Source organism: Dermacentor variabilis, unplaced genomic scaffold (assembly GCF_050947875.1).
Source record: "Dermacentor variabilis isolate Ectoservices unplaced genomic scaffold, ASM5094787v1 scaffold_12, whole genome shotgun sequence".
In the NCBI taxonomy this organism is placed as follows: domain Eukaryota; kingdom Metazoa; phylum Arthropoda; class Arachnida; order Ixodida; family Ixodidae; genus Dermacentor; species Dermacentor variabilis.
The window spans coordinates 12,295,595-12,312,348 of record NW_027460280.1 but is presented as its reverse complement, the minus strand read 5'-3'; the positions used below and the strand labels follow the sequence as shown (position 1 = coordinate 12,312,348).

The 16,754-nt window shown below is 44.7% G+C and overlaps 1 protein-coding gene across 4 annotated transcripts in view; it reads left to right on the top strand.

Moving 5' to 3' along the window:
* The window catches only part of SMC3 (structural maintenance of chromosomes 3), a 463,962-nt gene that overhangs the window by 327,947 nt on the left and 119,261 nt on the right, over positions 1 to 16,754 (top strand). The window lies entirely within an intron of this gene.

Below are 16,754 nucleotides of genomic sequence, written 5' to 3'. Positions count from 1 at the left end.
TGTGTCGTCGGGGTCATCCATTCCAACGAGCGTCAAAGTGGCCTCCATAAAATAAAGGACCAGCTTATCGTTGCACGCTTTCCCTTCCGCTAGCCACCATAGTTCCGCTTTCGCGCTGCTGTCGGCTCTGTTTCTGGCCGCGCGTTTGCGTTTTGCGAAGAAAAGCCGTAGCACTGTCTCCGGGCGCTGTTTTACTCACCGACGGCGCAACCTCACTGTGAGACCATGACGTCACCACTCCTCGATCGGAGGGCGGGTGAGTTGAACTGCCCTAGAGGTACGCGGATGCTTCAGAATGTGTTTTCTCTTAAAATAAGTCTCTTCTTCACACGAAACAAGCGTTTCGAGGTTTCTGGGATGGTATTTCAACAGTCCACGTTGACTTAATATTAACCTTTAGTGGCCCTTTAAGAGCTCAAATCCTCACAGGCTTGTCCAAAAAAGCTCTGGAGGCCTGCCAATAGTCTTATTAGGCATATTGGTGCTCGTACTATGGCAGGAGATGGTGGATGCACATGTGCATAGTTATGGAATACGTACTTTGTCCTGTGACAACTGCCCCTTCTCACGCTTGTTAAGCTTCATTGCAATACTTTACATACGCTTCACCACGTAAGAACGCTGCACCGAGGCGAAGCTGCCTTTCGGGAACTGGCATAATGCAATGCGCCATGCTTCCTAAGCTTCGAAGGCAATAGCGAGGATTACAGCGGAGTCTGTGCCATTACTGACAGCGATGAATTCTTTCATTGAAAAACATGGCACCGAACAGCAAGAACTTTAATAGGAAACGTGAAAGCAGCTAAGCCTAGCGTTGCCACGGTGGTGGCTGCGGCTGCCAGTGGATCCGCATGTGAGAGCGCTGGTTCAGGCAGGCGCGATCATTAAAACGGCAGTGTTGGCTTTAATTAATGCCGTCTCGGACCTGCGGTTGTGGCGAAAAGGTAGAAAAATCGGGCAGCAAAGGATTCTTCTGCCTGAAATTACAGACATTCTTATACATTCACTTTATGGGGCACGTGGTGGTGCCGCGAGGCCGTCCACATTATCGGGCATTTCACAAAAATCGGGCATCGGGAAAATCGGTCGTTGACTGTATACTGGCAACTCCTCCAGCCGACGACACGGCGTCAAAGACGCCGTGTCGTTGGCTGGAGGAGTTGAATAAATAAATAGGAAATGGAGGAAATGAATAAATAAATAAATAAATTCGTTACGATTCCTCTCTTTTACGCGGGCCAGCAGTAAGGCGACTTTTGTTCCCTTTTAATAAAATGACAACAGCTTATTTTCCCTGATTGAAGCACAAATTCCTTGAATTTTCCCTGAGTTTTTCTAGACTATTCAAAATCCCTGAGAATTCCTGGTTTTCCCGGTTGGTAGACACCCTGCAAAGTAATCGCAAGAGGTTGGCGACATACTGGGCACATTAGATGTGGAAGATGGAGTAAAAAATCTTTTGAAAGGTCTATAAAAGTAACAAGGTGCTTATAAAATGGAAAAAAAAAGGTATCTGAGCCCATACAGATACAGCGGGGATTTAGGCTAGGATAGCATCCGTCACCTTTATTGTTCATGTTGTATTGTATCCCCATGCCATCTGTGAATCAGAAAACCTTATGGGCACATCAGCAAACATATCAAGTGACAAGCTCACTGCCAACCACAATGCCTAATGATACCATGACACGGTATACCTTGTTGTAATCACTGCACTGTCGTGTCATTTTGCGCATAAATTTTGGGAGATTGGCCACAAATGAGCACATATAGTAAAAGCTTGTTAATTCACAACGTGTTCATTCGAAATTTCGGATAATTCAAAGTAACCGCCGTGGTCCGTCCAACAATCTGTTCAAAGCAATATGTAACACATCCCGCTAATTGGCACTGAAATCTGCACTGCCACCGATAATTCGAACTCAGTGCCATTGTGCAGGGGGAAAGCGCATGTGTGCGGGAGCATGCTGGTGACTCTGGTGTCACCACACGGGCTGCGCAACTTTGCTCTTTTCATCTGCGGCTTTTTGTTCAGGCCTGACTGGACAGACGCATATGATCCTAGTCAGGCATGGCCAACGCCTCTGTTGAAGGTCGGTTGTCACTCTCTCTCTCGCTCTCTCTCAAGACCTTCAAGATAGAAACACAGAAACAGCGCTGCATGTTTGTTTTCTTTTTTTTTTTCCACGTTAAGTGGCACTCGTGTCATTTATCAGCGCTCGCAGTGGTCAGAAAGCATAGCATTTGAAATTTGTGGCTGTTACTCAAAGGAAAGTATAGCTGAGATACATGTTTAGACGCCACCTATACATATTGTGGAACTCGGCAGCGTGCTGCCGGTGTAGCTACGAGAGTACAAGGGAGACCAACGTCGCAGAAGATTGTGGTTCGTTTCGCGAGGGCACTTTAAGGCACCCACTCCTGCGGTGAGCGGCGGCAGCGGCGTAAAGCCATGTTTATAATCCGACGTTCTCGGCGCGCTAGTGAGCGTCGCTTGAGGCCAGTTATGATACGCCACTTGTGTTGCGCCAGCCAAAATGCTGTCCCCTTCGACGCGCGCACTGTCGGCTGCTCTCTCTGGAGCATGCACAGAATGATCTCCAACCCGCGCACGGCTTTGAACAGCATTCTGTGACCATCGGCGAAGCGGCGTGAGTACCCTTTTTTCTTTGTGCAATGCATTGTGAGTTGGTGCAGTCGGTGCAATGAACGCGCGGATGAAGCAAGAGCCATATCGAAGTCGGGCATGTTGGCTTGCGTTGGTCGCATGCAGTTACGTGGCTGCGCCAGTGCGTCGAACTTGTTCTTCTCACCAATGTGATGTAGTGTGTGCACGCGCGCTCATTCGCATTAGGGAGTATAGTAATTGTCGGTTAATTTTCTTTCTGACTTTCATTAGTTAGAATTTTTTATTTTCATAGCATCCCTGCGGAATTCGAATTAACATGCTTTTACTGTACCAATATCACTTAACTAGTGCCAAGGTTGTCTGTATGGGCATATAGCTGGTGACCTAAGTGTTTATTAGGCTGGACAACAGCAATACGGGAACATATTCATTGGACCATCTTGTGTGCTCAATGAGGCAGCACATGCCTAGTGGCTCAATCTAGTAGACACTGGAGGGTATGTTCAAGATGTTATATATGGATACAGTCGAATACAGACTCGGACCGAAAATTTGTTCGGATGAAAAGAAATTAGAATTAAAAGAAGCTAATTGGAGGACTTACCTGCAGTGGCGCATGTACACTGAGCTAACACATGGGTGGGAAGTTCCACAAGATTTATTCACGCATATTTGTAAATTACAGTCAACGTCTGGTTTTTCGCTGTGAAGAATCTGCCTTGCTGGGCTACAGAGCTCAGTCATCATGCTAAACGACTGGATCCTTCTAAAAGGAACCCCTGAACACTGCAAAGCTATATACGACAGCTTGCTGCTCCATCTATTAAGAACCGAAACAGTTCACCTAATCTAGGTGCCTCACCAGAAAAACCACTGGGGTTTCCTTTTAACCCATTAGGGACCGGTTTCTTTTTTTCTTGCTATATTGAAATAAATATAATATATTAACTTACCTTTACACTAATAATTCACATGCAAAAAATGATTACTCTTGCCTAATTAGTTTTTGGAATATAGCCCGTGACCACATGGTCACACTGGGCCCTTACGCTACAGCAAAATACGCGAAGTGAAAAACATTTATTTCAAGCCATGAAATGTCACAAAAAACATACATAGCGAATAGTCGAGCACTTATTTAGTGTGATATGGTTTAAATCATGGAATACACATGCCGACGTCATACTTTGTGCGTTTTGGGTGCACCGCGTTGTTGCTATTATCTTATGCACACCTCCACCTCCTGCCATTAGGTATTGGTGCAACAATGTGGGCCGCTTGGTCATACCCTGTACCAGTCAGTACATCACCAGTCTTTGGGATTCTGCGTTGACCAGGTCTTCTAGGCTTATTGTCCCATCGCATCAGAGAGCTTTGTGCAATTTGCCTGCGGAATTCCACCTGCGTGACGTTGAACCCTGTGCTATGAATTAGCCACCACCACTTTTTGCCACGGATTGCAAACCTGTAGGCGCCTACATTTGCATCCATTTGGTCCGTACCTTCCATAAATCTTGCACTGAGCAACAGTGTTTAGACGGGCCACCTTGATTCGCTTCTTCTGAACACGAGAGTACCTGTCTGCAGATGACATTAACTCTACGCCCTGAATGGTGCTTACGATCGTTACTACAGAATTGTTTATCCAGCGGACAACAATTATCCCATTGTCGCTCAGCACGGGCTCTTCGTGCCTGCGATGTTGGCACATGACGAATTGTGGTCCAGCGAAAGGGCATTCTTTGGGAACACGGTTCTGCTTCGCTGTGCATGTGCCTTCGTAGCCCTGTGCCTTGAGATGCCTGAGTAGCTGCATGTTTGTGAATAAATTATCAAAATAGAAAAAGAAAAGATGGTGGTGCGTCTTTGCTGCGAGTTCATCCACCATTTGAAGAAGTGGCGCCGCTGCTTTTCCGAAGTCCTTTTCATATTTTTGAGATGTTCCGGGATCCCCTGCTTGCCTTGACGCACTTTGAAGTTGACAAGGTATCCGTTCTTGACATTTAGGCTCCATGCTTTATGCCCGAAGCGGATAGGCTTTCTGCGTATGAACTGTTTACAGCCATGATGACCATAATACTCAATCATACTTTCGTCATAGCTCAGGTGACGCCCAGGTTGAAAGGGCTCCAGAAACCTTGTTTTCAATAGTGCCATCAATGGACACAACTTTGACAACTTGTCACTAAGTGTTAGGCTTGCATTTCGCTCAGTGCAGGAATTGCATTGAGGAAGTACGAAGCGATTTCTTCGCATAGCATTCTAGGCCATCGTGTTGCACATATCCGTGCCGCTGTCCCAATAGCACTTTTTATCTGGCAAGTGGTTATAGCCGGAAAAAACAAGTACTCCAAGAAAACTTATCTTAATTCTTCTTAGGTAACCTCCGGATCAGGCATATTCAAAATAATGTTTCCTGTTTGTTCGACTAGCAGCTCCACGACGGCTTCGTCAAAAAAGAGTTCTAACAACTTAATAGGTGAAAAGTCTCTGTAAGCAGCAAAGTTTGAGTCGGGAAATATGCCAAGGCTTTTCTGGAGATCACCCGTCGTCCACTTAGAAGCAGTGGATAATTTCGCAGGAATGGCCACATTAACTACAGCAGAAGAAACCTCTGATGTTCCGTCACTTTGCCCGCTGGGGTCGTTGTAGTCAGACTCGCATCCACTAATGCGGCATCCGTCAGAGAAAACAGTTTCAGTGCCGGCTCATAGCTACCGCCCGCTTAGATTGTCAATGAGCCCGTCTGAGTCTTCATCAGCCGAGTGTTCATCCGAATAGGTGCTAGCCTCTGGCAGTTCGATATAAATCACTGGCACGTCATCATCTTCTTTTTCGAGTATCTTCGCTATTTCTTCCAACATCTGCCTATTCAGACAATAAAATAACAAATAACCACTGCGGGAACGCGTTAGCAGCCGTGCAAGAGATGAGAATGCAGTTTAAAAAAAATAAAAAGTTAGGTATGCTAAAGGTCCAGCGTGACCATATGGCAACGCGCAAGCTAACGTACTCGTTAATGGATAAATCAAACATAATTCTTTCACAAATGCTCATCGAAGGTCACATATTCAAAGAACAATATGGAGGTAACGATATCCGATTATTGCTTAAACAACTAGTGAAAAAAAAAACACTTAACCCTTGGAGTGATGCATCGCGATGCTACCTACTTGCAGAGCAATATTCCCGCCTTTGCGAGGGGCTCCCACGAAACGAATGACAGCTGCTGACACTTGGTATCCATAAAGGGGACTCTAATCTGTCAATCGGCATGTCAAAGGCGATTTTGGTGCCGTTTTGGTAATCTTAATTAATTGAAATCCACTGTGCAGACTAACGTGACCATATGGTCACGCTGGTCTTTAATGGGTTAATATTGTTACGGGGAGAAAATATACGTATTTACAATATATACAGTTACAAGGTTGTAGCTCAGTAGTCAGGGTAACACCATCTACCGATCGTCAGGACACTTCAACCTCCTCTTCACCTCCCAACGTCCTTTTGTCCACAGCGGCACAAACTCGTACAGGACATTAACCCCCCGGCAGCAGAAGCATCCTCTCGATGCTTCCTAGGTTGTCAAATCAGTGTGCGAGTTATAGGGCTTTAGTCACGAAATGTGGACGATATCAGTTCTTGGTGGGGTAAACGACGTCGAAGTCGCAGGTGATATCCCATATGTGAGGCTGGTGACTTGACGAAGAACTCGGTATGGCCCGACGTATCGCGGCAGCAGTTTTTCGCAAAGGCTGACGCAATGGGAGGGTAACCAAAGCAGGACAAGTGACCCAGGGCTGAAATGAACGTCCCGAGGCGACTGTCATAACTGTGCTTTTGGATAGTCTGAGACGTCGGAAGACGGTGACGGGCAATGCGACATGCTTTGGCCGCACGAACAATGGTGTCGTGAGCATAGAAGTGGTAGTGGTGGCATCGGAAGGGAGCAGCGAGTCAAGAGGCAGGAGTGAGTCACAGCCATATAGTAGGTAGAGCAGCCAGTAATATTGTGACGCGACGAATTGTATGCTAATGTCACGAAGGGTAAGGTGCAGTCCCAATCCCGCTGATCATCGGAAACGTACATGGAGAGCATGTCTTTGAGTGTATGGTTGAGATGCTCGGTAAGTCTGTTTGTTTGTGGGCGGTAAGCCGCTGTGAACTTGTGGGACATGGAGCAAGAGTGAAGAAGGTCGTCAACAACCTAGGAAAGAAAACAGCGGCCTCTATCAGTGAGTAGCTTACTTGGGGCACCATGATGTAGGATCACTTCATGAAGGAGAAAATCAGCCACATCAGTTGCGCAGCTCGTAGGGAGGGCCCACATTATGGCATGACGTGTGGTATAGTCGTAACGACTGCCGACTTGTTGCCCGAGGATGAAGTTGGAAGTGGGCCAAGGAGGTCCAGGCCAACGCGGTAAAATGGCTTACTGGGGATATCTATATAGGCTCAAGGTGCCCAATGGGTATCTGTATCGGTTTCGGTGCCATCGGGTTGGTCGACAGGATAGCGGGAGAGGCAGTCAGCGTCCTTATGTAGCCACCCAAATTTGTGGGATACAGAAAAGTTGTACTCTTGCAGGCGTAAAGCCTAGCGGCCAAGATGGCCTGTCAGATCTCTGAGGGAGGATAGCCAACATAAGGCATGATGATCTGTCACGACAGTGAAATGCCGGCCAAACATGTAAGCGCTGAACTTAGCAATGGACCAAACAAGGGCCAAGCATTCATGTTCTGTTATGAAGTAGTTGCGCTCTGGTGCTGAAAGAAGACGGCTAGCATACGCGATCACGTGATTGGTGTCCCGCTGTCGTTCGGATGAGATAGTGCGAGTTCCATGGCCGCTGGCATCTGTGCGAACTTCTGTGTAGGCATGTGGATCAAAATGACCCAACACAGGTGCATTGATAAGGCGACTGATAAGCGTTGAAAATGCTGCAGCCTGGTCTGGTCCCCAATGAAAAGTGGTGTCCTTTTTGAGGCGGTCTGTGAGAGGACGAGCGATTTCGACAAAATTCCGGATAAACCGCCGAACACAGCCCTAGGAAACTTCGGACATCGGTAGAAGAATGTGGAAGTGGAAACTCACCAACGGCACAAACTTTATCACGATCAGGCTGGACGCCAGCAGCATCAGCCAAGTGACCAAGAACTCGTATTTGGCAGTGGCCGAAATGTCATTTTGCAGAATTGAGTTGTAGGTAGCATCAGAGTCCTTCCATGTTTTTCTGGTCACGAAACTCCGCCGTCACACTATGGTAGAGGTTCATATGCTGTCCAAAGGTGCCGCGACGCGGCGCCACTGTGCCGTAGAGGGCATCGTTCGCGTACCGAAACGCGTGCGCAGTGCGAAGCGAGCTGAGTAATCGGGTGCGTTCTGTGCATGTGCCGCGTTATTTTTCGAGTGCTGGGCTGTTTAGTTGAAGTGGTGGGGTGGGACAACGATGCCGAACACGGTGTTGCAAGTAACAGCTGAAGAAGTAGAATGGTGTTATCTCTAACAACCCATTTAAAAAAAAAAAATTGCTGTATTTGTGATGTGGCTACTTGTGTTCGTTTGAGAGTTGTTTTGCCATGTGTTATGAAATGCTTATGCTTTACACTTTCTTGTTTATAGAAACAATCGATTATGCATTCTGTATTTATTGCCATTTGTTTTCTGGTGTTTGTTTCCTGCACCCCAATGCATATCTCTCACGTTTGATGTTATTCCTTTATGCTTATTATATCAGTGTCATGCTTTTAACAAACTTCTTGCATTGTGAATGGTGGACCATTCGTGACCGGACGCCTCTGTCTGTCTGTATTTTGCTCCGCTTATTTTACATGATAGATAAATGATTGTGCTTGTATGTTGTTTTTGCATCAACATGTTTTATTTCTTTTCTTAATTGAATTATAAATTTTTTTTTTTAATTTTTCAATCATGATCAGAATATCAGGACCGGTGATTGCAGCATTTTAACATATTTTAAATAGTTGCACATTAAGAACCAAAATACCTAGTCTCGTCGTTTCTGCGTTGAAACCACGAGCAGCGTGAATAAGTGCTGGGCTTACCGACGCTTCTAAACGACTGCTTGCTAAGGCAATTGCCTAATTACAATACAGCTAGTTCCAACTGTGCAGGTCCTAACACTTAATGTTCGCCTTAATCCGTTGCTAAAAGCCGCACCGAAGACATTTAGTAGCGAAGTTTGTCTTGCATTAATCCTACCTAAATCTCATTCAGAAATGGCATCGCTTTGCAGAGAAATCTTAAGCGCACGGAGCAGCTCAATTTCCTTTTCTTCGTCATTACGTATTCTACGGTAGCAGCCCTTCTACAGTAGATGTTTCTACAGTAGATGTTTTCCCTTACCACTTCCAGTGCCTCGCTACCTACAGTAAACTGCTGTTCTCTTCCGAGATTGTTAAAGATTACTTTAGTTTTCTGCAGAATAATTTTTAGACCCACTCTTCTGTTTTGCCTCTCCAGGCCAGTGAGCATGCATTGCAATTGGTCCCCTGAGTTACTAAGCTAGGCAATATCATCAGCGAATCGCAGGTTACTAAGGTATTCTCCATTAACTCTTATCCCCAATTCTCCCCAATCCAAGTCTCTGAATACCTCCTGTAAGCACGCTGTGAATAGCATTGGAGAGATCGTATCTCCCTGCCTGACGCCTTTCTTTATTGGGATTTTGTTGCTTTTTTTATGGAGGACTATGGTGGCTGTGGAGCAGCTATAGATATCTTTAAGTATTTTTACATACGACTTGTCTACACCCTCATTCCGTAATGCCTCCATGACTGCTGAGGTTTCAACTCAATCAAAGGCTTTCTCGTAATCAGTGAAAGCTATATATAAGGGTTGGTTATATTCCGCGTATTTCTCTATCACCTGATTGATAGTGTGAATATGGTCAGTTGTTGAGTAGCCTTTATGGAATCGTGCCTGGTCCTTTGGTTGACAGAAGTCTAAGGTATTCGTGATTCTATTTGCGATTACCTTAGTAAATACTTTGTAGGCAACGAACAGTAAGCTGATCGGTCTATAATTTTTCAAGTTTTTCGCATCCCCTTTCTTATGGATTGAATTGGTAGAGACCATTTAGGGGGATGAAGGCAGTCTTTTCGCGATTTTGTTCACCCACTGTGATTTGCCAGTAGCCAGAGCACAAATCAGTTGAAGAAAAATAACTGGCATCGTGCAAACAGTCCAGCGCGTCATGAATACGCGGAAGCAGATACACGTCCTTTTTGTTAGTCTTATTGAGGGGATGGTAATTGATTCAAAATCTCCAGGTATTGTCCTTCTTTTTCACCAAAACGGCAGGTGATTCCCACAGACTGCATGAAAGCTCGATAATATCTGTGGAGAGCATTTTGTCCACCTCCGTTTGGATCACCTGGTGTTCAGCCGCAGACACACGGTAGGGCTGCCGGTGTGTAGGGGGAGAGTCACCAGTGTGGATTGGATGGGTGATGACATGGGTTTGACGTAGCGGGTGATTGCCAAAATCAAGGATGTCTTCATAGGACATCTGAATGCGGCGAAGGGCGTCGGCGTACGCAGGTCGTAAATCAGTAACTAACATTGGTGTAAACTTGTCGTTGTGTGAAGTAGGAGGGGCAGAAGCTGCAGCAGTGTCAAATCGTGGTTCAAGCGTAAGAGCAGCTACTCCAGTCTTCCAAAGGGGACAGCACAGCAAAAGATACACCCCCAGGAAGCACTTGCAGACACGAACCAAAGTTCAGAAGAGGAAGCCACGCTTGATTGTTGACAAGAGCTACAATTGAGCTTGGTGGTGCTATTTGATGGGCCAGGAGAACGTCGCAAAGTGGGGACACCACGTAAGGACCATCTCGAAGTGGTGGAGAAGGCGACAATAAATGGGGGGGGGGGGGGGGGGGATTTTTTTTTTTGCAATTAATAAACGTCTTTTTTTTCTCTACAATTTTTTGGACTCCCTAGGGGCCGCAAGAACATTCGAAAAAATGAATGCATGCTGTTTACTGCCCTCAACATAGCTCTAAAGGCCTGCCACTACACTTAAGCATATCGGTGCTCTTACTGTGATAGAAGACGGTGGATGCATGCATGTGTAGTGAAAGGAAACATACCATGTCCCATCACAATTGCACCTTCTAACTTTTGATATGCTTCACCGTGTAACACTGCTTATTGGGGCGAAGCTGTCATGCTTTTCGTGCTCTGAAGCCATTGGCAAGGATTATCAAGGCAGAGTTGGTGCCACTGCTAAGAGCAGCGAACTGTTTCAATGAAAAACACGGCACCGAGCAGCAAGAAGCTTGGCAGCGAAAGTCGAATTAGCTAGGCCTAGCGCTTCCTCGCTCTGGCTACGGCTGCCAGCGGATCTGTGTGCGAGAGCGCCAGCTCGAGGTGGCAAGGTAATCAAAATGGCAGTGGTGGGGGCTTTGATTAGAGTGTACTGGACAATGGTCGAGTGGGTCGAACGCCAATCTCCCGCTGCGGCATGGCGTGCAAAAAAATTGTGCGAGGGCGCCGCAAGCGAACTGTATTAAGGCGGCCATGCGCTTCGTGGCATATTCAACATAATTTCGTGGAAGGGGAGGGGGGAGCTGAAACCGATTGCGCGTGTACGCTCTCATAGTGGTGCTTTTTTTTTTTCGACTGCAAAGATATACGACACCTTTTGCTACATATACATATTTGAGGCATGGTTTATTTTCGTTTATTTATTTTATTTTATTTTATTTATTTATAAATACTGCGATCTTAAACAAGATCTTAGCAGCGTGGTAGACGAGTAGGTTTACGAAACAAAATAAGTACAAAAATGGGGAACTGCACTCTAAAACTTTCTTCAGACAAGCGCTTAACACAAGCGAAAAAGAAAGCGTAAAAACAAGCGCTTCAACATTATTTAAGCGATTTTTCCAATCATACAGTCAAACTGTGCTATCACTAACAATCTCAGTAAGCGCAAAAAATGTTTTTGATGGAAGATATGTCTCGAAAAGTGATAATGAGTTCTGTGTTACAGTTTTATCGGCCAGCTTATTCCAATCTACTATAGTTCTAGGAAAAAAGGAATACTTGAAGCAGTTTACACGTGTTGTAAATGGAGTTACAGCTAGTGAGTGTCGCTGTCTGGTAGCGTTACCTGTCGTATAGGTGATAATGTGAGACGTGTTGATGTTGTAGTGACCATTTATTAGTTGAGAAAAGGATTTTAAGCGACATACACGGTTTCTATCACTTATAGAAGGCAAGCCGCTCCGAGATAAAAGGTTAGTTACAGAACTGTGCCCGTATGTATTGTAGATGAATCGAACTGCTTTTTTCTGTAAGCTTTCTAGCTTTCCGATCTTGCTTTTAGTGAACGGGTCCCATATAACTACAGCATATTCTAAAACTGGGCGGACGAGTGTTTTGTATGCCAATAGACGTACTGCTGGTTTGGAGGATTTTAATACGCATCTTAGAAAAAACAACTTGCGGCGACAGTTTGCTTTTACTGTGCCAAGGTGCTTTGACCAGGAAAGATCCTTTGTTATGTACAAGCCAAGGTACTTATATTGCATTACCTCTGACAAAAAAGCATTTTCTGTGCCATAGTGATATAGCAGTGGCTTCTTTTTTAATGTTATTCGCATATATACTGTCTTTTCGAAATTAATGCACATTTGCCATTGTTTACACCACTCAACTACCTTATTAAAGTCTCTGTCTAACCTGAGTTTGTCTTCTTCCGTTATTTCATTGTACAGAACGCAGTCATCAGCGTAAAGCCTGATTTTAACAGAGGTTAGTGACAGTATCATTTTATATAACAAAAGCAAAAGGGGGCCAAGAATGGATCCCTGTGGGATGCCAGAATTGACAGCAACTATATCAGAGGTTGTTTTATTTACAGTAACAAACTGATGGCAGTTTGTAAGGTAGGCTTTAATCCATGCTAATATTTTATCATTTTTAAGCACAGCTCTTAGCTTATAAAGCAATTTAACATGAGACACCCTATCAAATGCCTTTGCTGAAATCCATAAATATTGCTTCTGTTTGTTTCCCTTTGTTTACAGTGTTAGCAAAGTCTCGTATGATTTCATAGTTGAGTAGTCGTCGAAGGGCCACTTCTAAAACCATGCTGCATGTTTGTAAGAATGTTATGTTCATCTAGAAAACCAGTTATATGTTTATGAATTATATGTTCTAAGAGCTTACAAGAGGTTGATGTTAATGAAATCGGTCTGTAATTTTTGATGTGAGGTTTATCCCCCAATTTATGTAGAGGTTTTATTCTAGCAATTTTCCAGTCTTCCGGTATAATGATCCTTCGTTGATTGACCTCGCAAATAGAATGTACAGGTATTTTGCACACCATTCAGCATAACGCTTTACAAAACAGTTCGGAATATAATCTGGCATACAACATGACGTCTTCAGTTTTGCTGTCGTTAAGTGCATCGTCTTCCAGCGAGCGCGCATTTGTTGCGCAGACGCTGGCGGACGCTCAGTTTTTCTCGCAGAAAGTCTGTGCAGCAAAAGTATTTATGGTTTTATTTCATTCGGTGTGCCCGTGACTCTTGTAGGCCGGTAGCAGTTGTAGTTTTAGCCAAGATAACTGCTATAGTTAACGTTGTTTTCTAAAAGTAACATGTAATTTTTGCCATGCAGAAGCCACCTATCTGCAACATGAAGCTACGTAAGAAAATTTTATGGATATTGTGTCAAGCTTCTTGTTGGTGGAATGTTGATTGGGGACAGTGATCAAAGAAAAGAATGTCATAGTGAAGTAAACCAGGTTTATTAACTGCGTGGCGTGAAGAGATCTCCTTCAACATGCCAACAAGCGAAATGAAGTAGAAACCTGTAGTCTAATCGAATGGTGTTTGCCATTTAGGTTGTATTCACTAATAAAAATTATCAAATAGCCGTTTTAGTTGAAATGTAACGTATAACAGCACCTTTCAAGTCTCGGAGAGGGGCCGTTGCAAGTTAGGACTCTTATTCCGAATGATTGTGCTGCTAGGGTGCCGTGGCTCTTGCACAGAGGCATTCCATTTCCTGAGAGAATTAACGCTCGGGTGCTAATCAGTCCTGCTGAGCAAGTTCCTAGCTGTCATTCAATATAAGCACCCTGTTTTGGGGCACCCTGTAAATCTGGTAACTTGATTCAGGCAAGAAAAAAAGTTTTTTTTGTGACAGTCTCCTCATGTCTGCAACCCATTAAAACTGTGTGCCCAATGTGGTACTGCACTTCTTCAGTGAACACAGCAGATCGACAAATATCTCTAAGTGTATGTGAGGCATGCCGTTCATTTAATCGCATCGTTATTGTTCTTATGATAGTGCACCGGATAACTGAAAGCAGCCGTTTATAATACAGAAGCTGCTTAGTTGAGTGGACGTACAATTGTGAATGGCACTACATTGAAGGTATGAAATATAAGATAAGCATAACTTGTTTTTCTCAGAAATCAGACTCAAGAATAATTTCTAGCAGTTACCTTTTTTTTAATTAAACAAATTCTGGCATTTTATGTCTGGCGATATGATTATGAGGCACCTTGTTCAGTTCTCACCACACCACCTGGGGTTGAAGGACCCCTCACCAGGCCCCATATCAAATTTTGGTTATATGCTGGAAGTTGTTACGTGTTCTCTAGGGAGCGTTCTGCCACAAAAGTTTTTCATATCGCCTGATTAATAGCCGAGGTAGAGATATTTCAGTGCTGCAAACCGATCATTTCAGTAGGCGTGCTCCACTGCACAGCGAGACTCTCTCCACTCGCCCCGTCTAGCCTTCGCAAGTGAAATTCCTTCCCTGCATTCTCCCATGCTGGACCTCGAGGATCGCGTAACGCATTCCGTATTTACTCGCTTATTGATCGCACTTTTCTGTAAAAAAAAATTGACGCAAGTTGACGGTGGGTAAATTTCCCGCAAAAAGGGAAAAATTTTGTGTTTTCATCCCGCATTTGCTGCAAGATGACAACAGCTCAACATATGGGCGGCTGCCGCTGTATGTAGTGTGGGACACCAAAACAAAAATGGCAGGCGGCGGAGCAAGCCGAACGCAACGAACACAATTTTTTTTCTACTCATGAGTACATTACGTGCATTGAAACAGTTCCTTCCGTTAATACTATTGTTAATATCGGTAAGTTTCAGGCAATAACGTAGCCATGTCCACTTTGGGGGGCAGAAACAGATGGGCGCTTAGCTGCCAGTGACATAGGAACACATGGCGGGTATGCTGGGGAAACTGCAACATTTGTCTTCACTACTATCCTAATAGGGCAAGTTTCCGCTAAGTGTAGGCGAATATCTTAGCTGTGTTACAAGCGTCTGCGTATGAATGGGGTACACTTCAAATGTATCAGTGTAAACGTGGCTGCTATCGTTGCCGCTCACAATTTGCTGCATGCCCACAAGTGCAGACGAGAAGGATCGAAAGGCGCCTTTCTTGTTGTTGGCCACAACCATTATAATGCCTACACATAATAAAGGCAAGTTTGGTTGTAGCTATTTTTTTTTGTCATGGAAGTGCGGAAAGTGATGAAACGAATGAAATGGGGCATCTGCTTAAGAATGTTTGGTGCGTGCAGACCACTTGGTTTGTCTTGAAGTGTCGTTCACGTAGCATTCGACAGATGGTAAGCGTGATCATTCTTAGCTAGAATTGGCACATGACATATCGCTTCGGCAAGTTCAGGGTGCGATCATTACGCAAGTAAATGCGGCACGTCACGGGCCCTGCCTTCACTTTTTGTTTTCTCGCCGATGCGCACTTTCGCTCGCTGCGTTGCGCGTGAGCTGTTATCGTTTCGCGCAGCACACGATTTTGTGTGCTGTGCATAAGGACACATGACTAGCGGTATAATTCAGTGCTACACAGATACTGAGGCAGAACAAGCGAATCGCAGGACATGATCACGCGCTGGAACACGGTAGAAAATGGCATAGTTTCGGTACCTACGCATGTGACCGCACGACCGTAGGAACAAGTCAACGTAGCGGAACACATCTCTCTTGCTTTGGTGCGAAGTAAAACAAAAAGCATGCACACATTCCATTTCTGTGTTTTAGTATTTCTCTAGACTTCAATTCGTCAATTCAGGCAACAAATTGCACAGATAACAGATGTTGTCTTGAATAATTCTCAAAGTCGCGTGTCACCACAAGCGACATCATACTACGGAAATGATTACGGAGGCGCAGGAGCCCGACTACGTCACCGTCCCTCTCCGGGCGGATTTGCCGCGAGTGAAGAGGGAAATGACATTCGGATTGAAATTTCAGGCCTTTCCACGGTGCGTAGCGATGTAATTTTTTGCAAACACGATCGTTGGCGTGCATTGTATGCTCTGCGCTTGTCAGCTCAAAATGGCCAGACCTGGTGAGGGGCCCTTTAACGTGCATGTAAACAGAAGTACGCAAGTGTTTTTCCATTTCATTGCCATCAAATTCTGTGACCTGGTTTCAACCCGTGTGCTCGAGTTTTGCAGTGCAATGTCATATCCGCTATGCAGCCACTGATTAGGCTACCGCACCATTTTTCCTCTCTCTCTCTCTCTCTCTCTCTCTCTCTCTCTCTCTCTCTCTCTCTCTCTCTCTCTCTCTCTCTCTCTCTCTCTCTCTCTCTCTCTCTCTCTCTCTCCCTTTGTTAATTATGGACTGGACAAAAGCATTGATACAGCTTACGGGCCAAAGATTAGCATATATATTAGCAGTGCCAGCTAACTTTAGCCATAGTTTAAAAATATGCCGATGCACTTTAAGACGGCGCGACCAAATGCATGTTGCCGACTATTGTATGTATTAAGTCAGATGATTTTTGTATTATGCTTAATTTCATAATTAGTCAAGATTACCTAACGAACTCCAGAAGCAATGAAGTTAGGCCAAAGATTTCAATTAGAAAGTTGCAGAGCATGTTGCAAAACGTCCAATTAAACTGTTTCTAACTTTCTGTCTATTAGGTAATAGTGTTTTTCTGCTTACTTCAGATGCCCACGAAATACAAAAGAATACCAAGTGACTTGCCTGCTTTCGCGTTGTGATTGCAGCACTCGCAAACATTTCTAGTACAAACGAACATAGCAGCTAGCAGGGTGTGCTGGTAGAGGCTATGCTCTTACAATGAAAA